This window comes from Zonotrichia albicollis, chromosome 4 (genome assembly GCF_047830755.1).
Source record: "Zonotrichia albicollis isolate bZonAlb1 chromosome 4, bZonAlb1.hap1, whole genome shotgun sequence".
Taxonomy (NCBI): Eukaryota; Metazoa; Chordata; class Aves; order Passeriformes; family Passerellidae; genus Zonotrichia; species Zonotrichia albicollis.
The window spans coordinates 50262740-50289725 of NC_133822.1; the positions used below are offsets into that span (position 1 = coordinate 50262740).

The 26986-nt window shown below is 40.2% G+C and overlaps 1 protein-coding gene across 2 annotated transcripts in view; it reads left to right on the forward strand.

The window, feature by feature from the left end:
* Positions 1-26986, forward strand: part of GRIP1 (glutamate receptor interacting protein 1) — a 305895-nt gene that overhangs the window by 31622 nt on the left and 247287 nt on the right. The gene's annotated exons all lie outside the window — the stretch shown is intronic.

Consider the following 26986-nt stretch of genomic DNA (forward strand, 5'->3'; position numbering starts at 1 on the left):
CTTCTGAGGCTTCAGAACATCCTAAAAATACTTAAGTTTGTATTCACTGGTTTAAGATGTTGCCAAAAGCGTTTAAAGAATTGCTGTCCTAAATTAATTAACTTTTGTTTGTTGAACCTGTAGTGTGGAACAGAAATGTCAGTTTTATTCAGACAAAAGGGAAGTTTCATCTCCAGGCCATAAGTGATTTTGCCCTGGCTTAACGAGTCATATATTTCCACTGGACCTGAAAGAGATTTTTTTTTTTTTAAATGATTGCTTCAGGCCCCATATAACCTCATCATTTGCAGCAGTACAATTTAAGGGATTTAATGTAAACTACTTGAAGCTTTTTGATGATGTGTTTGACCTAACCACAAGAAAAAAATTGCCTAACCTTCAGTTATAGTAGCATAAGAAATAGAAGTCAGCAGATATGAAATAGTTTAAAATGGCACAGTCTGCCTGCTGTGCTACATGGCTGCCCCTTCTCTTGCTTTGAGCACATCATTGCCCACCCTCCTGCCTGGTGACATCTTTGCTGAGGCAGAGGCAGTGGATCCCAGTGGGGGCCTGGGTCCTCAGCCTGAGCTCTGCCCACCTGGCAGCCCTGTGGGGCTCAGCACTGAGCGTGCTGCCCTCCCAAGGACTTGCCATCAGGACTCAGCATGGTGATGCAGAATAGATTTAAATCTAAGCAATAGATTGCTTGGATTTGCTTTGCTCTTTTGAAGTGTGGTGTGATCTTTAGCCATAGGGACTAAGTGTGTCAAAGTGAGAAGGCTGGAGTTTGCCTTCCTGCTTGTTCTTTTTCTATTGTCCCTTACAGTCTCTGTCAAATCTGTTGTTCTTTTTCAGTTCCCTTACAACAGGCAGGGACTGCTTTGGGGTGGCTGGTGCTCTTACCTGTCTTCATATCTGTGTTTTCCAGCATAGTTCCACTTGAATTAGTTCAGCATACACATGTCATAATTGGTTCATGTAAGAGGTTTGTGGATCATAAGAAAATGTTTTGTAGTCACAAGGTTTCAGGTAGACTGCAAGTACCTGATTTTTAACCTGCTGTTATTCAAAACCATAATAATGATTTCAGCATTGTTAAAACAAACTAATTCTTAAATCAATTACAAAAATAATTTGAAATATTTTGTTGGTATGAGGAAGTATTGCATCTTTTCAGGTCTTGTAAATGGAGGGAGTGGATGATGCAGGGGTGTACTGGGAATTGATTGCCTTTTGGAGCAGTAGCTGTACTACTGTGGGTGTGTACAAAAAAATTCACTACAGTCCCTTTAGCATCCTTGTGTATATGCTTTATCAGGTACAGCAGAAGTGCCATGATGCAGTTTAATGATAGTGAAATGCAGATGGAAAGGAAGGAAAGTGAAGCAGAAAAAGATCTGTATATTGACTTGCAAAATTACTTGCTGTGTACTTATTTGTCATGCAGCTTTGAATGCTGCCTGTTTTTCTGTCTCTCTATGCCTCCATTCTTTTGTATTATCTTTGTAATGTCAATCTGAAAGGGGAAGTGTTCTTCACCACAGATTGTGAAATCTTTCTCCAAAATCAATTCCTCCACTAGGATTTTTTTTTCTTGGATAGGTCTTGTACGTGGGTTTTTGGGTTTTGTTTGTTTGGGTTTTTGTTTGTTTGGGGGTTTGGGGGGTTGTTTGTTTGTTTTTTGTTTTTGTGGTTTTTTTGGGGGGGTTGGTGGGGAGTCTTATATGTTGTGGTCTTAAATGGCAAAGGTTATCATTTTATATCTCAGGAAAGGCAGGTAATATTTCTTTTCTGCTGGGATACAGTATTTGACTGTACTTGAAAGAGTTCTAAGTCTTGAACATGGAATACTGCAGCTTTTGTATTAAAAAAAGTTGTTTTAGAATATTCTAAAAGATTTTATAAAGGTATTAGCTGTTATTTTCTTTTCTTATGAATCCTGGTAAGTATTGAACATATAGCAGAATGAAGTGCTGTGCTTTCCAGGTGGAACAAGAAAATAAATGGTCCTAATAAAATATTGAAAGCTCTGTAAACAATTGCTTAAGTAGTTTTTCAGTAAAAAGTATGTGGTGTCTGCAGAATATGTGGCCTGCTGGACACTAAAGATTTTTTCCCTTTCTAATCAGGAAATAGGTAAGTTGAACTCCATACCTCATGTGGACATTGAGGTTGTACTGTTGTAGAAAGTCTGCACTTGGTACTTAACCATTCAATCTCTGGTTTTTTTCTGAATCTGTAATTTTATAAACTATTTTCATTTTGTCCTGTAAGGATGCTTCATTTTGCAGCAGTATGTATATATTTTTTATTACTTTAAAATGTGTCTTTAAATATTTTATGTTCTTAATAGTGCTGAGCTTTGACTTCCATACTTACGTTCTATCTTTCATGGCCTGAGCACAAGTAGTGCAAGTACTGGTACCTATTGCTGCAGGTTGTTTTAGATAAAATTTAAAGAGTTCTGTGGGTTGCTGCAGTGTGGCAAAGTTTCTAACATTTTAAGCACTTCTAGGCAAAGTGATTTAAGGGTGACTAATATCTTGGAGTAAATGAATTTAGCAGTGCTATTGGAGTAATAAAACCTTAAAAAGCTGATTCAGTGTACTCAGTAAAGAAGTATTGGTTGTGTAATTTTGAAATCATAAAATCATAGAATGGCTTGGATAGGAAAGGACCTTGAAGATCATCCAATTGCAGCCCACCTGCCGTGAGCTGGGGCACTTTCTGCTAGACCAGGCTGCTCCAAGCCCTCTCTGACCTGGGCTTGGACACTTCTAGGAATTGGGCATCCACAGCTTCTCTGGGCTACGTGCTCCCATGCCTCACACTGAAGAATGTCTTCCTAATACTTAATCTAATCCTTTTCAGGTTCAAACCATTCTTCCTTGTCCTGTCACTACATACTCTTGCAAACTTTCTTTCTCCATCTTTCTGGTGGGCTCCCTTCTGGTACTGGAAGGCCACAATTAGGTGACTCCAAAACCATCTCTTTTTCAGGCTGAACAATCTCAACTCTCTCAGCCTTCCCTCACAGGAGAGGTGCTCCATCCCACTTATCATCTTGGTGGCCTCCTCTGGACTCTCTCCTACAGGTTGATGTCCTTCCTGTGCTGGGGACCCCAGAGCTGATGCAGCCCTGCAGGTGGGGTCTCACCAGAGCAAAGCAGAGAGGCAGAATCTCCCTTGCCCTGCTGGCCAGCCTAGGCATGGCACTTTGCACTTGTCCTTGTCAAACCTCATGAGGTTCCCTCAGGCCATTTCTTGATCTTGTCCAGGTCCCTCTCGATAGCATCCTGTCCTTCAGGTGTGTCAACTGCACCACACAACTCAGTGTTGTCTGCAAATATGAGGGTGCACTCAATCCCTTTGTCTGTGTCATTAATGAAGGTATTAAGTAACACTGGTTAACACTGAGGTGCACCACTTGCCCTCTGAGACTCTGAGCCATTGACCATTATCCTCTGGATGTGACTCTCCAACCAATTTCTAATCCATCTAATAGTCCAGTCATAAAATCTGTCATTTCCCAAAGCCATCCATGTCTTCATATCTTGCAAAGTGAAGGAATGGTATATGCAAGCATAGCAACATGTCAATGTTTTCACCTTTATTTAGTATAGAATTTTTAAAATATTTTAAAATCATTTCAGGTCTGTAGAAATACTATTTTAAAAATGGCAGCAGTGATGCAGCAAAATATCCAAAGAAGATATGTTTTGTGGTGTGCTCTTCCTCCTTGCTTTTCTGAATTGACTATCTCATTAATGAATTCACAGTAACTCAGTTTATTTGGATGAACTTTGTTACCTGGTATGACTCAGGATCCCTCTTTTGCTTGTATGTAATTAACATAAAACCTCAAACTGGAAGTCTGCAATATAGTGTCTCATCACAAAAGCCAGCAAACTGTAAAAGCTGATAATGTTTGTAAAGCACGTTAAGCTCCCTGGGTGAAAGGTACCATAGAAATACAAAGTATTAAGCCAGTAGTTTAATTATAAGATAAGAAGTAATTGAAATTTTCCAACACGGTTGCATGTAGAAGACATTCTGGTGATTTGCTTTGTAATATTTAGGTCAGTGAATTGAGATGTCTTTCTAAATCCTTTATGAATATTCTCTCATTTAAGTGCATTGCTCGAAGGTGTCTGATACATTTATTTGGCTGGCTGATACTGCAGTTTAAAAATACCACATTTCAAATAGGCAGCGAAGTGCTGTATAGAAACCTTTGAAATAACCAACCTTCATCCTTCAAAATGACAGTTATTGTGCTATAATAATTGTAGAAGTACTGAATTTACTTCAATTGATTTTTTTTTGAATAGTAGACTGCTCATTTAATACACAATGCCTCCAGAATTTTAATCTCCATGTCCCTCTTGTGGTTTGCAATTTGGTGCAGATTTCCCGTGAGATATTTTTCCTTGTCTTATGTATATCTATATAAATACCAAACAGTTTGTCACGAGTACTAAGTCCTGCTTTCTGGCACTTACTGTGCTGTCAGATAGAATGATTCATGAGTGAAATCAGTACTTTTATGTGTCATTAAGTCCTGAAAACTTTTGTACTACTTCCATTTACAATTAACAGTAGCCTGTAACAACTGTAGGATATTTTTGACTCTGAAATGTCTAAGACAGATCTTAATGTTATAGTAGTTCTCCCTGTTGCATCTGTTTTGACTGTAGGAACGTGTCAGATTGGGTGCAGCTTGGATCATCCCAGCATCCCTGCATCTCTTCCCAAGCTGCCTCCATGGTCAGTAATGCTTGATAGAGTGGACACTGTGTGGGACAGGAGGAGGGATTTGAGTCTCCATCATGCTCTTAGACCCTCAGGGGGAACTTCCTCCTTGGTCCCCTGCAGCTTTTCTCCTCTTGCAGTCATGGCAACACTGCAGGACAAGGAGCAACCTTGCTTCCAGCCCAAAACTGTCGTGACTCTGCTGGCGGGAGCTAAAAAATTAAATGGACACCCTACTGCATTCTGCATGCAGTAGAGCAGTGTTTTAGTTAATTGTTAGTTTATCTTTATTAGAAAAATAAAAGCATTGAAGTATTTTAACCTTTTTTTTTGCTTTGCACAATAATCCTTTCTTTTGAAGAGGGAAATCTTTTTATTCTTTCCCTCCCTCTGAGATTTTCTGTCACGGAGGAAGAGCCCTGTCCTGTGGGACGTGGCTGCAGGAGAGTCCGTATTGACTGGGGTGTGCTGCAGAAACGTCGCCTTGGACGGTGCCTTTGCCAGGAAGCTGCTGAGCCAAGGAGAGACACTCAGGCAGTGGTCAGGGGGTGCTTCTAACGACAGTAAAAGCTGATCTCTAAAATGTTACAACTCTGAGTTCATAGCATGCAGAAATTTTTAGGGAGACCTGAATTTGGCAGAAATGGTAAAAGGTTCTTGTAATTAATGATGTAAAGGGCTTTCAGGTTTTAAATTATAACCTGGACTGGACATTTGAAAACTTGAATGTGAAAACTAGATAAGTTTAGCTGCAGGGATTTAAAGACAAATTTAATTTTGAAAATAAGTATCCTTAAAGATTTAAGTTTTGAAGAACTTAAATGTTGAACAGATTTGCTGTGTATTTCAGAATGTGGAAACCTCAGACTGAGCGTGGGGGGCTTGTTTGGTACCTTCACAGGCAAAGGCTGTGGCCTCCATTTTCCCCAAGCGTGCTCTGGGGCTGTGCTGGGAGGGCAGTACACTGCAGCCTTACAGGCCTGCTGCAGCTCAGCACCTCTCTTGTCAAGTAGAGAAACTAAGAGGGCCATTAATTCTCTGAGTTATGGTCTGCAGTGCAGGCTGTCCTCTGAGGGATGCAGAACAGTTTGCCTATGGCATCACACAACTTTAACCGAGCTCTGCCGCTAAGCGCCAATCACAGATGTGCGATCCTGTTGCTTTATAAGGAAAACACAATTTTTGCTATGAAGTTAAGGGGAAATTTGATTGTCCCAAAAGGAAGAAGCCTTCCTGAGGAGAGCCAGCTCGGTTCCTTCTGGCATCTTGGGAAGCTTTCTCAGCAACATTTTTTTCCATACCCTCTATATACTGTCAATTCCCCTTGATCTTCCTGCTCATTATCCCTCCCCCGTGCTCTTACCCCCTGTTTCATCCTGAATCCTAGAAGAAAAAAATATCCATTGCAGCCACCCTGCTGCCATTCCTCCAAGGCTCTTGCTTTTATAAACCCTGTCCTATGGCCTTGCATCCCAGTTCTGGCTGAGCTGCAAATCCCCTCCCTGGAGGGCCAGAGGGGGTGGAGATCATCCTGCAGGGGTGCAGCAATGCCACAGGAATGAAAACCTTGTCTCTTTAGCATGGTGCATGGGAGCAGGTCAGCTGCAGCCAGCCAGCATGGTTGGTATGGAGCACAAGGAGGGCAGGAATGAGTAATTACTGAGTACAGTGTCTATCAGCAATTCTGTTTTGCCTTATGTAATGGATTGAAAATATACTTCATCACAGTCTAACTCTGAAAATTACAGAATCACAAGGTTGGAAGAGACCTTCAAGATCATCAAGTCTAACTCGTTCCCTAAGACCTCAACTAATTATTGCACTTATGAGACAGAGTCAAGTGTAAGAAGTAGGAATTCAGAGTTTTGCTTGGAATGACAAATCTTTCATTATTGTCTATGCATTTGAATTATCTGTTTACATTGTGTATTTTTTCTAATAGTGAGGTGGCCCTGTGTCAGTTGGAATTCAGTGAGGACCTGAAATTTTATTGCCTGCATGCATATTCAATTGAATACTATCATGCTTCATGGACCATGAAGTTTAGATTGTATCTAATAAATGAGCAAATGCTTTTTATAAATAATTAGTCTTCTGCTTAATTATAGGACTAGGTTTTCCAGCACATTTGTCATGTGATCTATGTATACGGTGTTGCTGTTTATAATTGAATGTGAGAAATAATCGGCTTTCTAAAAAACTTCTGAGTCAATACTTGCCTTATCACACTGTGCCTGATAGATTTAATTTGCTGTTTACAGAGTTATTGATTAAATAACTTAGAATTCCTTGAGAGAGAGGTAGTTACCTGGAAACTTAGCCTGCTTCTCCTCTTGAATGCACTAGTAAATACAGCTTTCTAAATGTTACTGTTGGTTAATAGTTCATTTAGAAATAATAAACCCAGTCTAAATTAAATATAACATGGTATTTCACTGTAGTAGACACTTTCTCTTGGGTTCATGTTTGATTTACTTGCAAAGCAGCTTCTGCTTTTTACATAGTACTTGAAATCTAAAATGTAATGTGTTTGTTTTATAAGTGTTTCATTTCCAGTTTTATTGAATAAAACCCAACTCTTTTCCCCCACAAGATTGTTAGGGTTTTTGCTGAAAAAATTATAGACTGGAAAATTACTCAGTCACTTAAAACTATTACAATTTACATTATGGAAACTTTTGAAAGATAAGCAGTTGTGGATGGATAGAATGTAAGAGAATAGTTCAGAAGGCAATCTCACCCCTGAGGAGTTGCAGCTGCACCAATCACCAAAGATTAGGAACAGGTCTGCCCTTAACAGGCCACAGCTGTGTCCAATAAGAAGACAAGTGCTACAAAAGAGTGGGTTAGCTGGTTGGGAAGAGAGTTGGAGTTTGTTGGCTGTGCTGTGAAGAAGGAGGAGTCAGTGCTGTGAGGAGCTGCCCATGAGAAACCACGGGGAAGGTATGGAACTTTGCAATAAGATGGCAACAAGCAGTGATGTGTATGATGCTTTATAAGACAGGCGGAATTGAAGAGCTTTCTTCCTCAAAGGGAAGTTTCCAGTGGTGTCTCTTGGTGCTCTCTGTTTATAAAGCCTGTCTAAAGTCCCTCTCATGCCAGGCATCTGCAAGAGCAGCTTCTTCACGCTCATCCCAGCCTCTTCTTCCTGCCACTACTGCACACTTTCCCCTCTGTCTTTTATAGGTGATCCAGGACACTTATTAACCATTATAATTACCTGGCATGTTTCATTCCTTTTTGTTATATAGCTTCCATCCTTTGGATGATGGAATGTTTGGATATCTGTTGACATAAACTAGCAATATCAAGTCTCATTTAGAGTTGGAATTAGTAACTGTAATCCCTCATTTTGTAGTAAACACTAAAATGGAAGTTTATTTTTCTTTAAATGTTTGTCTTAAAAATAAAAGGTTTGTATGTGAAATGAGAAATTTTTAATTTATAATTTTATTTTGTGCATCAGTTAATGTTTCAGCTTTGGTTTTTGCTTGCTTTTCCAAGTACCTACTGGTATTCTTGAAGCTTTCTTTGGTAAAATTTGCTGCTCCAGAAAATAAGGCTATACATGCTTTCATTTATGGGAAACTACATAGAAAATGAAAAACAAAAAGAATGAAAAATAATTGTGTATTTTGCAAGTTTATTATTTGGTTAAACGTATGTCCTGTTACAGATCAGGATATCCTCTGGATTTTTTTTAATGAAAAATTCTTATTAGAAGAATCCTGCCATATTTTGTCCCAGTTGCAGTAGTACTGTGTGTGCAATTTTTCTTCTTTATTTGACAAATGCGCAACTGGTGTAATGTGCATTTGATCACAAACCTTGGCTTAAAAAAGAAAGAAGAGCATTTTTTTCTGAGGTGGTTTTACTAGCAGTTCAGTTTCAAGAGCCCGTGGAGCTTTTTTGTCCTGATTTTGCAATTAGGTTGAAGCAAAGTGGTGATTTTGTGGGGACTGTTAGCAAAATCTCAGAAATCACAGCTAGAGGAGAGTGCATTACAGATCCTGCTACCCTGGGAAGGAAAGGCTGCTGCTCCTCTCCACTGCTCTGTACCAGTCCCTGCAGTGGAAAACCTGATGGCTTTCACCACCCATCTGACAGATCAGTGTGGCTCTAGCAGGTCAGAGAAGCCTTGTGCTGGTCTCTAGTACTGGTTGGTATTCTGGCTGACTCAGCAGCATTTGGTACTTATGTTCTTCTGTTTCCTGTGGAACATGTGAGTTAGGCACACCCATATGATTTCTCTTAAATAAATATGTCTTCTTTCAGAGCTCACAGCATGCACAGCAAAGAAATAATAGATTGAGAAAACTGACTTGTATAGTCGAATCTGTGTTGCCATGATTTCCTCAAAACATTTGATTTCCTGCAAACCTTGGCAGTATAAGTCTGGGCTCTTAGAAGATGCTTGCTGATTTTATTTAATATTTTATTTTTAATTGTTAAAATTTTTTTCTTCTCCAGTTCTCAGCTTCTGATAAATCACCTATTTCTACTGCTAAGTCTAGCAGCTTTTTTGTCTCATTCTTTTCATCCTCATTTTGAATCTTTGAGGAATGGATTTTGCTGGTCCCTGCAGAGCTGGGTATTGTTCTCCATATGCTGAAATGCCATTGTTTTCTTACAGTTTCAGAGTAATGAAATCTTCTAAAATGTTGGGAAAGTCTATTGACATATCTGGATAAAGATGATGATAAATAGGCTGCAGTGCAACAACTCAGGTTGGAAATGTTTTTATGGTTCAGGTTAAACAGGATAACTTTCTTTCCTTGGTGCTGTCCTGAGCACAAGGCTTGTCCCTTTTACTGTCTCAGTGCTGTAGGACAAATAGTCGTGGTATCATAAATCCCTCTCCAGAAGCAGCGATGATCTTGGACACTTTTGTGTCATTTAAAAAACTTTCAAACATTTGTTTTTACTCTATAGACTGTATTTACAGATTGACATACAGAAGCTGTTTCTGAACTACACAAGTAAACACATTGTGCAAATTTTTCCCCCCTCAGGAAAAGGAATACATAGTTACTGTGTGTCTTTACAGCTTTATTCAATTTTCATATACATTCTTTCTGAGCATTCTAGGTCTAATTTGTTGTGCACCCAGAAATTTTGACCTGCAAATTTAATGTGGCTGTTCTGTATTATGTATTGTTCCACTCCTTTCTCCACTGCCTGAGTTTCATCTCTCTCTTCTTTACATCTTTCATATATGAACATCTTAACACCATCAAATAAATCATGGCTTTGCTTCTGGCAGATTTCCAATGTGCTCTATTCTGCCAGCTGCTGGAAGCACTGGAGGAAAAAAAAGTGTCAATCTCATCACTCCATTATTCAGCATGGGATGAGATTTTAAGCATATGAGAATCTATGTGGTAGGACTTACTGACCTCCTGTTTCAGGGATGCTGTCTTGTCATGACTAACAGGCTGCTGAATGAAAAAGCCAGTGAATAAGAGCATCTCTCTTGCAAGGAAGGGCTGAGAGAGCTGGGCCTGTTCCTGTTCTGGCGTGATTGAGAGGGGACCTGATCAATGTTTACAAGTATTTGAAGGGAGGGTGTCAAGAGGATGGATCCAGGCTCTTCTCTGTGGTACCCAGCAATAGGATAAGAGGCATTGGGCAGAGACTGATGCACAGGAAGTTCTGCCTGAAATTGAGGATGAACTTTACTGTGCTGGTGACTCTGCACTGGAACAGGTTTCCCAGAGAGGTTGTGGAGTTTCTCTTGCTGGAGTTATTCAAGAGCTGTCTGGACACAATCCTGTGCAATGTGTTTTGGGATGACCCTGCTTGAGCAGGGAGGTTGGACCAGATGATATACCGTGGTCCCTTCCAATCCGACCAACTCTGTGATTCTGAAAAGCAAATAACCATCATGAGGTATAGCAGTTGGGTCGCTGAGCATAAAAGCTAATGAAGCCTGTCTTCATTAATTGTCAGCACATTAACCATTCTGGCCCCTTTCTTTCCTTGCCAAACTCCTGTCCAAAACAGGGCAAAAACTCTTCTCCCAGCTGCATCCTGAAACCTGTCCCTGCTACGAGAGCTGGCAGGTGCAGCAGCCAGTGACTGTCTGGCAGTCAGATGCTGCCAGCACTCAACGGGTTGTGCTGCAGCTCCTCCATTGCTCTGTGGAGGCTGCAGGTACTGACACTTTGCAGCAGCTGATTGTTGTTAAATTTATGGAAGCATAATTATTTTGAAGGGTTTTTGTCCCTTGTAGAATTAAACTAGAATCAGTCAACAGGCTTAGAGAGTGCGTGGGCAGATAATGTGATAAAATAAGCTGAATTCCTTTGTAAACCATATGGATAATTTAAAAAAAAAGGATTTTACATGAAGCTCTTAAACTGAGTAATTCAATTTATTCCAGAGTGACAGGAAAACTTCATAGTACTTTGAGATCTTAACTCCTGGGTGTAGTGAAGGATTGTCCCTAACATGAGAGTTTTGTTTCCTATGTAGGTGTGATTTCATCCTTTTTGATAGTTTCATTGCTGGTCTAGAATAGAGAGTTACCTGACATTACTGGTGGGAGTGACCTTATATATGAGGGTGAAAAATAGATAACCTTTAAACATATTTGTGTGGCTAGTGTGTATTTGAGAGTTTTGTCTGAACTTTATCATCAGATATGCTTAATGCTGGATGCAGACATCATATCTGATGATAGCAGAATTTTGAAAGCTTCAGAAATAGGCTGAGGTGGAAATCTTGAAGATCTATGTAACTGAAGCTTCAGAAAGAGAGCAAGTCTTCCTGTAACATTTCTGTTCTCTGTCTGATAATCTGCTAGAAAATGACATAACCTTCCTTTCATCAACTAAAAGTAGTCAGCCACAACGAATGTGCTTCCCCAGTGGAAGTTGTTTTGTAAAAACAGACAGACAAAAAAAATTATTTCATGTATATTTATGCTCTACAATATCTTCAGTGTCCTGATTTGCTCAGTTCAGTAATCACAAAAATTATGCTTTCTGATTTGGTAGTAAGGGTCAAATATAAATTGCTTATTTTCCATACACCTGTCTTATTACCTCTATTCTGTGACGTAAAGCCACACCTCCCAACCTCCCCCAAAATAACCAAGAAACCAAATTTTTGTGGTTAGTATCTGCATATCATAAAATGTTAAGGATTGGGAAGGACCTTAAAGATGATCTAGTTCCAGTCCCACTGCCTTGTGCAGTAAGAGTTGCAGCATGCAGATTGACATGTCATGATTTAATTTCCAAGCTCATGCTGCTGATTCACTCTTTTCTTTTAGGGTCTGCCTTCCCTTGGTGGGTGCTTCCTGTAGCCTTGTAGTATGGTGGCTGTGGTGTAATAAATAGATGCCCAAGTGAATGGACTTGCCCCAGGGTAACAGTGCACTTGTGGTGATCCATATCATAGGTTGCAGATCACACTCTGTTCATACTATGTTGTTTTTTGTAGCTGTAGCATTAATGTATTTTGGACTGCCTGTGCCCTGAGATGCTTACAGTCTGTTTGCTTTGATAGTGTGGATGAGCTGCCACAGGAAGCCTTGCTTTTTGGGTAGAGACTGCTTTTAGTATATGACACTTCATTTTGACCTTATATGCCTGTTGGGCAAGTCAGCCTCACTTGTTATTGCTTTCTTCCTTGAGGGTAAAGCAGTTTTCATCTCTTGGGACATGAAGTCAGCTTCTGGAAACTTACGTTAACAGCCAAATAGAAACTGTAGTTGAAGGGGAGCAAAATGTGTTTATGGACTGCAGAGGACAAATACAAGGAAAAAATATTTTACACCAGATGTGCCCCTGTCTTCTGGTTGAGTAGAGTTACCCTAGCAGTATTGGGGTATCAAGCTTAGCAGTTATTGGCCTATAAGAATGCTGGTGCAAGTAGGGTATGGTGTGAAGTTGAAGTGTAATAGTGATGTCAGCTAGTTGCATTAGGCTTTCTGGGTACGCATCACTGCACTGTGGGCAGAGGCTGTCAATACTCAGGGCAGCAGCACTTGAGGGGCAGAGCTGGAACAGTTGATGCTGTAGCAGCTGCATGCAGATATTTAGGCCATGACTTTTTAAACACTGGAAAAAGCCAGGCTGCTTATTGAAAGGACAGCACTTGAATGAGAGCATGGAAAAATTGCTCCTAGTTTGCCTAAGGACAATGTCCTGTGTCATTTGGGAACTATTCCTGTCTTTTAAAGCAATTGGCTGTGCAGCAGTGAAGCTGTTCCTGTCCATGCCATAACAAGGCGGGGAGGAAGCTGAGGCCACTGAGCAGCTCTGCGGCACTGATGTGGAACAGCAGCCTCCTGACACTTGTGTAGGCGCAGTGCTGTGTCCCTGGGGCTGCCTGGAGCTGCAGCGCCCAGGGGTGCTGGGCACTGTGCACAGGGCTGGCTGCACCCACAGCTGGCATGGGGGCTCGGAGCCTGGCGGGCAGGGTGTGTGCTCCTGCATCTGCTCTGCTTGTGTGAGTGGGCAAGCCCTCCATTGCAAAGCCTCAGCAAAAGGAAGGGCGCGAAGTGACTGCCCATCTCTCATCTACTGCCTGTCCATATCTGCCCCTTGAGCGTTTCTTTTCTCTTTCATGAGGAATAACTCTCCTCATAATCCCATCAGAGGCAATACACTGAAAGGTGATGTGGGTTTGGTAGGTCTGTGATTTCATTTGTTCAGTATTTCTTGCCAACACTTTGGATGACACACTTGTTTGTGCACTTTGTTTCAGTTGTCATCTAAATAACACATTTGTGGTTAAGACATTTTAGAGATGTTTGACCTGCTTCAACTTCATTTACCTTTTGGTTACCTCTGGTTTGTCATTTGACTGGGCTTTGCAGGACCATGTGTTTGGCTGCCCCCTCAACCAAGGATGGAATTTTGTAAACACTTGCTGGGGCCATGCACACTTTGGCTTCCTATAAAGCACACACACTAGTCCCTGCAAAGCATGTGTGGGCTCCAGCTTCTCTCCTAGAGAGTGTTTAGTGTGCAGAGGTAACACTTGCAGAATTGCTAGAGCTGTCTGAGAAAATTAAGCTAGGTGTTTTGAGTAGTTCACCTGCAAAATTCCTGTTTTCATTGTTTCCACCAGCTGTGGTCTCAGACTAAGCCATGCAGCGTTTTGAAATTGTTGATAATATGAGTTTAAATACATAGAAGCGTAAGAAATGTTCTCAATGGAATTTTATTTTTGAGGACAAGAATTGTTGTGTTTGTAAAACTGTAACTTAATTTGGTAAGGGAATTTGGGAAATTCAAAGCAGTTTAAGGATAGTGTAGAGCCAAAAGTCCACCCTGTGCTATTTTTCAGGTCATTTGGGTTGTAGATGCATCCATGGATCTCAGTGTTTAGTTTGATGGCCTGGTAGCAGAACCACTTTTAGAAAGCTTTTGTGAAGTGACATAATTTCAAGGAGAAGCGGAGCTTCTCAGTATTGCATTCAAATGAGCTAATGGTGGTTCACAGTGTGCTGGGAATAATGAATGATGCTTGTTTTCTCATCAGGTACCATGTACCAGAGAAGAAGCATGGGGGAGTGTGAGAGCATTCTGCAGCATGGCATAAATTACCATTAAATTCTGCTTTGATGCTTTTCTATTAGTATTATTTCTGCATGTCATATATTAAATACATGATAATTACATATTTGGGGATGAAATGTGTTTTAATATCCTGTCTGATGTTCTCTTTGGGATAAAAAAGAAGGTAATATTGTTAGCATTTTGCTGATTTGCTGTCAGATCTAAGAGTTAGGGATATTGTCATAGAATCAAAGGTAACAAAAAGTACAGACAACAATAAAACAAAATATTCAGCAGTTTCATAGAATGGCTTTCTTCTGGATGTTCCTTTGAGCAATTAAGCTGAACAGAAATGAAAAGGAGGATAAAAATTAGCTACTGCAACATGGTGGAGTCTGAGTTTATTCAGTTCTTTAAGGCTGTGTCTCTGGTCAAGCATGAGAACACAATGACCCCATTTGGTGTTTGTAGTAGAGACATAAAGTTTTGTTCAGTATTTTTGTTTGGTTTTAAGCAAAAGTTAGTTTTCGCTTAGACAATCTAATTTTCCATTAGGCAGAACTTAAGCTGTGTTCAAGATTATTTTTAATTAAAAGAAAGTGCTTTCCTGTAAATTTAAGATGGGTGAAAAGAAGCGTCTCTTTCACAAAGTCACTGCTTGTCTATTTTGACATCCTGGCGCAACAGATATTCCCTGCTCTTCTGTTGTGCTTTACTGCTGCTCGCACAGACTCACACATGGAGTCAGGCATTTCTCTGGCTGTGGCTGGCAGAGCTGCTGATGCTTCACCACACCCTGATCCCTGAGGCTGTACATCCACTGCCCTTGGGGAAAGCCAGCTCCTTCCCTGTTAGTGGCATGGCTGAACTGCAGCTCAGCAGCTTTCTTTGACTAAATAACAACACCTGAAATTTCCCTTTGGTTCTGTCAAGATAGCAGTTTGATCTGTAACTGAAACTAAATGTTTGGAAAAACTAGAAATGTGGGAAAATGAGCTACAGCTTCTGAGTCTGCATGGCAAGCCATTATCCGTGCTTTGGTGGGTACCTGGGAATTTGTAGCAGCTAACAGACATTTAGTCATCTTCCATGCATTTGCCTAAGCTTACAGTTTCCTCATTTGTGTGTGTTTTGTTGGTTGGGTTTTGTTGTGTTTTTTATGTTTGCTTTGGTTTTTCATTTGGTTTTACTGCTGCTCACACAGACTCACACATGGAGTCAGGCATTTCTCTGCCGGTGGCTGGCAGAGCTGCTGATGCTTCACTACCACCATTTGGGGTTTGTTTCCCTCTTAAGATGTGGTCTTCACAAACGCTTTCTTGAATATAAATGATGCCACCTTGCCAGGTGTACAAATAGAAAAAGGAGTGGGAAGTTGTAAAGGGCTAAATACTTTACCCTAGTTTTCCAGGATTCTTTGTTTTATTGCCTTCTGCTAGTCTTTGCCTCAAAAACCTTGCTTCTTTTCCCTTTATGTCTTTTCAGATCCTTTTTAAATTCAGTGGCATTCTTTTGCCATTTAATATGTTAAATTTTCACATATAGGAAAGTGTGGCCAGCTTGACTGCTCTTTCTTCTGCAGAGTAATACATAATGTCCAATGTCACTTTCTCAATTATCACCTAAACTTTACAGGAAAATCCATACACTCCACAGTTGTTGAGGCAGGCCTGTGCTGGCCTGTTAAGTCTTGCTTTGTGGAGGACTGCATCCACTTTTTGTCTTAATGGTCAGGAAGCATCAGATGGCCTTGACATATTTTGTAATTCTGTATAGTAGTAATGATTAATATAAACTGAAAGAGAAAATGCTGGAAGCAGTCAGATTCAAATACTATGTTGATAACCTTACTTACAGTGGGATTTTTCTTCCTTGTAATAAGAGGAAATAGTGCAACTGCCTAATATTTCATTACACTTTTTTGGCTTTGTGTAAGTTGAATCCATGACCATAATCAGAGGTAGTGTGTTAACTAAACAGTTATAAGTAAGTAGATGGGGTGACCACATAACTTATTTGGGCAAATCGGAATATTAGAGACAGTGAACCTTGCTTATAATAATTTATTGCAATGCACATATGTGCAAGGGGTAAATAAACATTTAAATGGTCATTGTGTTGGGTTGGCAAGAATTACAGTGCCTTCCCTGAGATTTCAGGGAGTGAAATCTCGAATGCTTTGATCAAAAAAGTCTGTATACTGTCCAAATTAGTCCTTTTAGTCTTTGGCTTGGTAGTTTATAGTGTTACTAGAGAAGTATCTGAAAGTTCCTGGGAGCATTCAGGTGATGCGTCAGAGCAAGCATGTGGCATGGGTGTATTTTGCTTTGTCTTTGAAATGGTGAAATACCAAAAAGTCCCAATGCCTTTCCACTCAAAAAAAAAATCCCCCAAAAACAAACAAAAATCCCCATAATTTCATAGGCTTAAATGTAAATAGTAATTCTGTGATATGATTAAAGAGGGTAATTGACACGGTGTTTGTGTGATGCAGAAAATTTTATTCCAAAGATAAATGAATAGTTGTTGGCTGTGGTGATTTGACTGTGGCAGGATGCCAGGTATCCACCAGAGCTCCTCTGTTGCTGCCCTCTGCAAGTGGACAGAGGATAGAAGATATAACAGAAGGCTCATGAATTGAGATAAGGACAGGAAGAGATCACTTATCAATTACTGTCATGGGCAAAGCAAACTTAACATGTGGAAATTCACTTATTACCAATCAAATCAAAGCAGAGTAATGAGAAGTTAAACAAATCTTAAAAACACCTTCCCCCATCTGTTCTGTCTTTTCTGGGTTTCACCTTCCCCTCTCAGTGGCACAGGTAGAATGGAATGGGGGTTATGGTCAGTTCAGTACAGGTTGTTCTGCCACTATCAGGGAGAGGAGTCCTTCCCCTGCTCCAGAGCAGGGTGTCTTTCCCAAAAGACAGTTCTCCATGAAATTCTCAAATGTGAGTCATTCAGGCTACAGTTCTTCATGAACTGGTCTGGAGTGGTCCCCCACAGAGTACAGTTCTTTAAAAAAGCCTCTCCTGGTGTGAGTCCCCCACAGAGTCAAAGGTCCTACCAGGGCACTTCTCCAGTGCGGGGCTCTTCCCTCCATCAGTCTGCAAATCCCTGCCAGGAGCCTGCTCCAGCACAGCCTCCCATGGGTTCACAGTCTCCTCTCAGGAATCCACCTGCTCTGGTGTGGGCATCCTCCACAGGCTGCAGGTGGATCTCTGCATCCTCATGGTCCTCCATGGGCTGCAGGGGCACAGCTGCATCACCATGGGCTGCACCACAGGCTGCAGGGGAATCAGCTCCAGCACCTGGAGCACCTCTTGTCTGTCCTCCTCTGAGCTTGCCGTCTGCAGAGCTGTTCTTCACAATATTTTTTTTCTTCCTTAAATATGTTATTCCAGATCATTACTGCTATCTCTGATTGGCATGCTTGGCCTTGGCCCATAGTGAGTCTGTCCTGGTGCTGTCTGGCGTTGGGTCTGTCAGACATGGCGGAAGCTTCTGGCAGCTTCTCACAGAAGTCACCAGCCCTGTAGTCCCCTGCCACTAGAAAAACCTGAGAATGCAAACCCAGTACATTGGTGTAGACATAAAATCCTGAGTTAAGCATTTTGACAGATGTGTATGTGTTGTGATGAACACATCACATGATGTGTAAGAACAAAAAAGGTGGAAAAAACCAGAAGTGATACCTCTGCAAAACTGCATCTCCAGATCTGGACTGTAGCTGTCCTCACTTTCACCATCCTGCACCTCATCTCCAGCTGGTCTCAGTCTCTGGGTCAGCTGCGGGTCAGATTTCCCTCCTGCTGCTTTTTGTGCTTTGCTAAAAGGGTTTTACTGTAGAAGAGGAAAGCTCAGGGGCTTCCTTTCTTTGAGCAGAGCTTCTGACCCCAGAAAGGCCCACTGCTTCCTGGCCCTGCTGGTGCTGCCTGAGGAGGGGACTTCTGCATATGCCACTGGGTCCTGTGGTGGCTCCTGATGCTCTGCTGCCCAGAGAGACCCTCTGTTTTTGAAACCACACCTGTGCTCATGTTGACTTCCATGAGGATGAGGGGGGGAAAGGGACTTCCAGGTGGACTGGTTGGAAGAAGGGACTTTGCTGCCCTTCCTCTGGTGGCATTGGAACATCTCAGTCCAGGAGCTGCCCCTTTATCTTGATGCTCCCTTAAGGACAGTGGGCACCCCAAGGGCTGCTGACACAATGTATTGGGCCAGCACAGGTCTTTCAGGGAAAAGCAGAAAGGCTTTGTCTCTCTGTGGTGCAAGTGAACAGTAGTGGTCTAAAAAAACCCCAAACTACAATATAGTGGTTTTGTTATCTGTGTTACTCTTCTTCACACATATTTCCTAAAATAATTGAGAAAGTGTCATCAGTGTCTGGGGAGGTGAGGCATTTGATCTCAGATCTGTGCTGAAAAGAAGATGGGCATCCTTCAGACAGAGGATGTAAGAAAGTCTTGTGAATCTTCTCTAGTGCTGGGTTACACCAGTTTGTTTTGCTGTATTGTTTTCTTCTTAGCAATTTTTATGAGGGGTTTTCTGTATCTTGTAATACTCATTAGTGGCAGCGCAAGTAAAACAGAATTGATGGGAGGCAAGATCTCTGACCTAAAGAAATCTGTATCATGCACTTACAAATACACAAGGAAATTAACGTCCTTGACTTCATAATGGATGAAATGTATGTAGAATATGTGGAAATTAATTTTTTAAGTGGATAAAGGCATTCCAAGTGAATAAAGTATGTATGCATATTTGCCTCTGATAGTAAATCTATTGGATGACTTTTTCTCTAGACTGAATCACAGAAGTTGACAACATTTGTTACCAGATAATGTTTTCCCGTGGTAGAAATCATATAATAAAGTCTCAATTGGGATAATTTGATACAGCTAAACTAGAAATAAATGAAAACTGACAAATCTGTCATAAACTGTAAGTTTTAATAGAAGTTTAATATAAGCTTTCATGACTTTGTCAAAACCAATAATGTGTCAGCAGCTAGCTCTAAAGCTGGTGATGTTGTACTACAGGACTGCAGAGGTTAACAGGTTTTTAAGACCCAGCTGTGAAGTTATATATGTTTTAAAATGCCTTTAGCAGAAGGCACATTATAATCAATTAATGGAAAGACATTGTATGTTGATACTTGTTTCAAAATAATGTTTTTATAGCTAATTTAATAATTCCTTTATTGATATGCGTTACTGAATATGACAGTAGCGACTGAATAGAATTTGGGCATGAACAAAGTAACAACCACGTTCTGTTTCTGTCTATTTCTAATGAAATTAATTCAGTGTCAGGGCATCCTTATAATAGATAAAGTAGAAAAAACATGAAGCATAATGAGACTTTCAACATTGCACCACAATTCTTGTTTCATAGGTGACACACATAGAGAATCAAAGGTTTTGTGACTGACAACCTATAGAGATGTTGGGATATCATGGCTTTATTGCAATCAGATTAAGAGAAATACTTCTGTTAAAAGAATATTATGGAATCTTCGTTAAAATTCACTACAATCTATGTGACTTCAAGGAGAATTATATGGAATGAAAAGAATAAACTGACTCAGTAAAAACGTTTCTGGATTTTTAAAATTATTAAATTTAATTTTTGACACTTGGAGCCACCACAAAAGAGAAAACCAAAGTGTTGTCCAGAGCGACCAAACAAGGAAAACTCAGGTCTCGAGGTGACTCAAGAACAATTATATGTGCACTAACTGAAGTTTTGTACCAAGCAAAGCAAATTTGACACGGTCCTTTGTTTACTGTGAAAGTGTTGTTGATACTTGGCTGGTTTGTGGGATGGGAATTTCAAGAAATTGACTTAAAAAAATAAAATAGCAGTAATGTTGTGCACAGACTAACACACAGCTTTAGTATTCATGAGGATTATTTATAGTTGTTAATGTTTTGTTGGTGGTTGGTTGGCTTTTTTTATCATAAAACACACAGGTAATGAAATATGCCCTCACTGGGTGTTGAGGAGGGGGAAGGGATGAAGTGGTATATACCTGTTGTGGTTGCTTTTCTGCAATCAGTGTAAACAGTCCAGCACTGAGAGTTCTTAATGTAAGCTATGTCTTTTTAGGTATAGAAGAGCAGTACTTACTTTAAAAATGCAAATAGCAGTTGTAATTCTGGAATAATAATAAAAGTCAGGACAGATGTTTCTTTTATAATAAATTCCTAAGTTTTTTTCCTAAAGCACATAAATTTAGGCAAATTATTTGTGAAACAAACTGTAAAATTGATGTATGTCAGACATCTGGCTCATGCTTAACTTTTAGCTTGCAGTTGGTATTTTATGCATGACAGCAAACAGGTGATCGTGATTGAGTGTCTTTCAAAAACATTAGCAAAAATTACAGGTTTCTGAAACTCTAATGGTAAGGAATGACTTAGTATAATTTGTTTTCTCCAGCTCTTTAATGGTCATAATTTTGAAGACATACTTTACATTTTATTTAAATCTCGAAAATCTGGTAATTCTGATATAGGAAGTTAAATGCTGAAGTGGAAAGAGATGGAAGTGTCAATGGGCTGCTTGATATTTATCTTGATTTTTTTTAATATAAAATTCAGTGAAAATGTGGCAGAAATTAATCTGATTTGTCACCTGCTTTGATCACAGAGGGTTTAATCAAAATCTTTTCGGTACCTGTGTGATGAAGCTGAGCTGTGTGATGACTGGCCCTGTGCTGGTCTCTTCAGGGGCTTCATTTTCTCAGTGTTCGACAGTCTCAGAATGAAACATGACAGCTGTACCTCTTTTCATTGAAAACTTAGGTGTTGGTAGGGCCTTATTTTTGTATAGATCAGATTGTGTAAGATATTTATACACTGTAGCAATTGGAATGCTTGTTTTGAAAAAGTGGACTTTGAGTCAGTGCCTTTGTCAATATGAGGGATTCATGCAAGAGATCTTGCCATAATGCTCTATTGTTACAGGGTCATTCTTATCTCCTGTTGCGAAGATGTGCAGGAAGGATTTACTTATAGAGCAGGAGAAGGCATATATGTGAAGAATAGCATAGCTCCTCTAATCCAGTGTTTTAGAGGATTCCTCTGGAGAAGAAAATCTCTGCTTCTGGAACCCCAGGCTTCATTTGTTTAAGTGGCAGTTAGGTGAAATGTGCAAACAGTGTCAGGAACTGTCTCAGGTATTCCCTCTTTCAGCAGAGTGCTCCTGTCGCTAAGATACAAATTGCTTTGTGTTTTCTTTTTGTGGCTCCATAAATTCGGTGTTTTTCAAAGTGGATCTGAAAGACTAATGTCTTGCCTCTTTTGCTTTGCTTCCAGTCCCATCTTCCCACCTTCCTTCTTTCCTTCCTCCCCTTTGTGGTCACAGCCCTCTTCTGGTATGCTGGGCTGCTGAAACAGGGATTGATCTGTGTCTTACAAAATATAATATATGTATTTAAATATAATAAAGTGTAAATGTATTTAATTTTTTAAGATTTATTTTAAGAAATCCAACCAGACTAAAAAAAATAGTCCAAGCCTGCCAAAGAGATTAGGGCACCTGAAATCAGGAAGGATGTGAAGTCCTGTAGCCCAGGTACATGTGGATGTTTGAAGGCTGCAGAGAGACCCTAACCCCAGGGATGGGAGCAGTTTCATATGTCTTGCTGTCCTGTGGGCAGAGTACCCAGCTCACCTGGCACTTGTTGGGCCCTGTGACTGACATGCTGGGCCTGCAGGCTCATCTTGGGTGCTGCTTTGGAAACCTAGACATACACTGCAGTGCTGCAGATTGCTCCTATTGGAGCAAGGCTCTTAAAAGTGTTAAACCTCTACAGAGTATGAATCTGGTCATGTGCTCTGTTAAACTCCTCTACCATTAAATGGCAGGGGGTCCTGTTTATTTTATTGGGCTTTTAAGCAGGCTTCATAGTCTGGTCTAATGAATTTCTTGCTGAAGAAGCAGCCTTACCACAGCATCACTGCTTGTGTCTTTCTGGAAACCTTGCTCTGGAGGGCGAAGCAATGTTTTTTGAAAACAATTATGATCTGTCTTTATTCTGGTAAACCAGGATGTGAAGGTGCTTTGCAATTGGTTTTAGCATTCTTGCATAATCAACTCATCAGTTATCAGAGTTAACTACTGAACGGACTAATCTGCTGTGCATTCATATTGATGCTTATGTAATTTGTCACAATTTTTCCTTTTAGACCCAGAAAACTCTGGCATGCTGTTTACTTTGGAAGGTATTCTCCCATTTTATGTTTGCTGTACTTGCATCTGCTAACAGGTATCCCCAGGAAAAGCAGTGTGTTGGCAAACATCTAATTGTGATGCTTTCACGATGTGACAAGGGATCAGAATGTGTATGGACAGTGGGCCTTGGTTCAGAATGGAAGTCAGGCAGACATTTGCATTGTCTTTAGCACTGGTGGAAAAACAGAGAGTAAACTGTACACACCCATAAAAAATAGTAATGGGCCAACCCTTTCTCCATAACCTGTGGGAATAGGAAGAGTCACTGTCCAAATGTAATCTAGTTGGACTTTGAGTCTGTTGGATGTTTGGCTCTGTGTGAGTCTCAGCCAGTCTGAGAAAATGAGCGTGAAATGGATGTGTGTAATCAGGGTGACTTTGGTGCTTTGATAGTCTCTCTCTTCCACCCTTTCCCCATTATATAGAAAGGAAACTTTTCATTTAATTATAAGAAAAATATTTTCCCCTGGTCTCCCAGGTTAAGAAATCAAATGATACAATAAGCTCCTGGGTGCTTGGAGACTTCACAGCTTTAGACACTTTGTCCCTTTACGCAGATTGACTTCCATGGTCACTTCATGGTTTGGGATGCTCTTGGCAAATTCAAAGTGAAATGTGAAAGTCAGGGTAAGCAGTTCTGGATAATACAGTATAATTGCAAACTGAACTGCATTTGTGCAGCAGTGAGATTTAACTGTTTTCATTGAAATGGTACTAGTTCTAATAATGAATGTAGAATTTAGTCTTAGAGGTAAGTTGTGTGGATAATGTGTATCACAACAACATCCATTCAGTTTTGTCTCAAAAAGAGAGTGCTGCTCTATCAATCAGAGTAAAAACATTGCAGTTGCAGAGAACAGGAGATAACAGTTGACTGTGCGGAGGGCAAAAATGATGAAACAGGATTTTAATTTTTCTTGAAGAACAACCAGCTCTTGGTTCCCCATGCTGGGATGAGGGAAGGACAGAGCTGTCCTCTGCATGGCCTTGCAGGTTGCTCTGTGCAGCACTGCTGCCTTGCTCTTTTCTCTGCTTCCTAAAGCTGTCCCCACTTTTCACAATTCCTGTTGCAGTCTTCCTCACTGCTCATACATCACAGCTTCTACCATTCTGTGTCAAACTTAGATAGTTTATTCTGTGCATTCCAGTTTCTGTTGCACTCAGTAGCAGAGGGTAGGCTGCCATCAAATTTTAAGGCAATGATGTTTTCTAGTAACTGTACTGGGAAAAACAAGAATGGTCTTTGGGGAACTAGGATTTAGCTTGTCAGAAGACACTACTGAGTTATCAGTAATTCAAATGCCTTTTTTCACACTGGAATCTGACAGGACTGAAAATAGAAACTGTCAGCCTCCTGATTGTCTGATTATGTAAAACCATCAGTGAAACCAAAACAAACCAGGTATGATAGGCTTATATATGTGCATATATTTTTCTTGGAGATATTTTTAAAGGTTTACAAAGGAAAGAAATTCACTTCCAGCTGTAGATCCTAGTGTTTTGGAGAGTAAGCAAAAAATTGTTTAAAGTCTTCCAAATGTAAACTCCTGTTTTTGATGCTGTTACAGGTTACAGTGGTAGTCTTTGAGGCTGATCAAAATAATAATTAAATGCTTAATCATTTAAAAAAACAGACATCTTTGGCAAAATGATGTGATTTACAAGACAGGAGGATTTTCAGCTGCTGCCCAAATGAAAAATAAAAGAGATGTCTTGGAGGATCCTCTACTAAAATAATGTTTGGTTTTGGATCAGCTCTGGTCTGTCTGTACAAAATATGGATCAGAAACAGTTGGAGATAGGCAGGTACAAATCCATTACACTGTTGTTACCCCAGTGGGCCGTGAACTCCTCATTCCAGTCTAACAAAATGAAGATACAGTTACAAAGCCTTTGTCATTGCTATATGTAGTATTACTATCCAGCCAGGCAACTGTCATAACTCTGAGCTCTCAGTCAGGAATACTTCTGCACTAAATGTGTGGTATTGTGGCTTTGCCTTTGCTCTCAGGTACTCTGTTTAGACTGACTGTTTCCTCTAGTGGTGAAGTGAACCTGGTGTTTCATTAGACTTGAAATTCTTCAATTTCTCTGTGAAAGGAAGTTTTCCTAAGAAAAAAAGATACCGTGTTACTTCTCAGTGGATTATGTGCTGTCTTAAAACACACCTTCACGTTTAAAGCACCCTTCAAACATACTTTATTTACTCTAGCTTATTTCCAAAAGTACCCTTTTGGAAGGTAGCTAGAGTAAATAAAGTATGTTTAAATGTCACTTGTGAAACTAAAAACAATTTGCAGTGTCCACTTCAAATTGGTGAAGTTACACTTTGCTTACTTCTAAGTACAAATTACTGTTTTTTCATTCACTTGTCAATAAAACTTAAGCTTGGGCAACCCCGTTAAATAAAAATACGTGTAAATAAAGCCAGATGACTACTTAGCATGCAGGGTGTTACTACCCCTGAATTACTGATGGACCTGATTCAGAGAAATCTATTTTTTCATAGGCTCTGGTTTAGTAAGTTTTATGGAAAAGAAAGAAAAGTTAGATTTTTGAGACAAAACAGGTTTTGATCATACTAAACAGATTTTCCGAAGAGTGAATTTTATTCTGTCTTGGTGAAAGCTGGAATTCATCAGTTTTACGTGAAGACCTTACAGGTGGCCTGTAGTTCAGTTCCAGACCTCTGTCAGGCCCTGGGACTGCATCACATCTGTCCTTTGCAGGTTTATATTCTTGCCTTGAAGGGTGGATGAGCAGCCATGGTCCCCAGGGCCATCTGCAGTGCAAGGAGACACAGCACCAATGTCCCAAGAGGGTTGGTTTCTGAAGGCTAAGCCTAAAAGGCAGGACAGGACTGTCAAATTCGCACCAGCTTTGTTTCACTGTGCTACTCTGAAAAGTCATTCTTGTTATAATTGCATTTTGTGAACATGACTAAATAATTCCCCCGAAGTTCATGCCGATTTTGACACAAATGAAAGGACCTGTTCAATCTGTTGTCATTTAAGTACACTGCTAAGGAATAATCAGCTTGGTGGGCTGAAATTAAACTAGGGAGTTGACAAATTTTCTCTTTAGAAAAAAACCCAAACAGACTGAAGGAAAAAAAACCCCAACAAAAACTCCCAAGCCAAATGAAAGACCTGAACTCAAAACTAGCCAGCCCTCTGTTTCATCTGATTTCTTTAGGTTTGATCAAGGGAATTTGTCCATTTGTTTATTTTTCCTTAGCAGTCCTCTTTCAAGCCAACAGACTTCAGCAAATACTGTTGTGTACAGTGAAGAATCACATAACTTCTGCTTTGACCATTTTTAAAGACCCTCAAGCACAGGGCTGTTAAGAGTAGAGCATCAAAGCATCATCTCAGCTGATGTTGAAAGAGTTTGACTGTTGTCCCACAAAGATTTTTTTCTACATAATACAGACACTCTTTTTTGGATTGTTTTTGGTTTTTTTTTTTTATATGAACTTTACTGTGTGTTTCCTGGTGCAGTTGCTAATGATCTGAAGAGAATTAGTTGACTGTACTGTGTTGACTCCCTTAATTTCAGCAGGGAGAAACAGATCATATAGGAAAGAATGGGAAAATTCGATGTACAGAATAAAAATCAGATCCTGTGAATATACTTTTTTTTCTCCCAAAAGGATCAATGAAGCTTCACATAAGAACCTAAAAAAAATCATAATTCAGCTGCTGTTACACTGAGAAAGCTGAAGAGCTTTTGTGAGTGTTTTGCAGTCACACCTGAGTGGAAGCAGTTATCACATAAAACTGCTTGAGAGTTTTACATTTATGATTAGTCTTGTCACTGGATGAATGATTGAGGTGTGGGATTTAACCTACTGTACAAAGGGTCTGAAATCACACTTCCTAAACAGACTGGCAGTAACATTCATCAGCAGATTCATCTGTTGCTGGAGTTCAAGAAGTGAAATTATTTATGGATACCAATGGTTAATTATTATATACAAGCCATGAGTTCAGATTGCTGAAGAAATGTGTTGCTTTGAGGTCAATCTGTTTTACAGAGGATCTTTTTTACACCTGCCATGGTCTATAATTTTCACAGTTTTAGAGTAGAGAGATTTTGACATGTCAAGTTACCGATTGAAGTAATCTGCCTGCTTCAAGAACTTGGGAGTCAGGATGACTTGCTTGTGCTCAAGCCCTACTAGTGTTCAAGCAGTCTTGCCAGACCAACAATGCTTAGTTTTATTTTCCTGCAAAAATCAGTGGAAGCACAGAAAAGCTAATGGAAGGCATACATGAGCTGTGCTGTTAAAGAGTCAGTCTTATTACTTTCCCCTTTGGAATTCCCAGGAGCTGACCTTGGCTGAAAATAGGGGTAGCTAGAGCTGAGCCAAGTGTTGTGTACAACATTTTTTGGGAATCTGTGTCTTGTGCTGGTGGGCTCTGCTGCAGCCAGTGGCCTTAGAGAAATGCAGGAGAAAATTGGAGCTTGGAGAGTCACCTGTGAGTTACATATCTGTA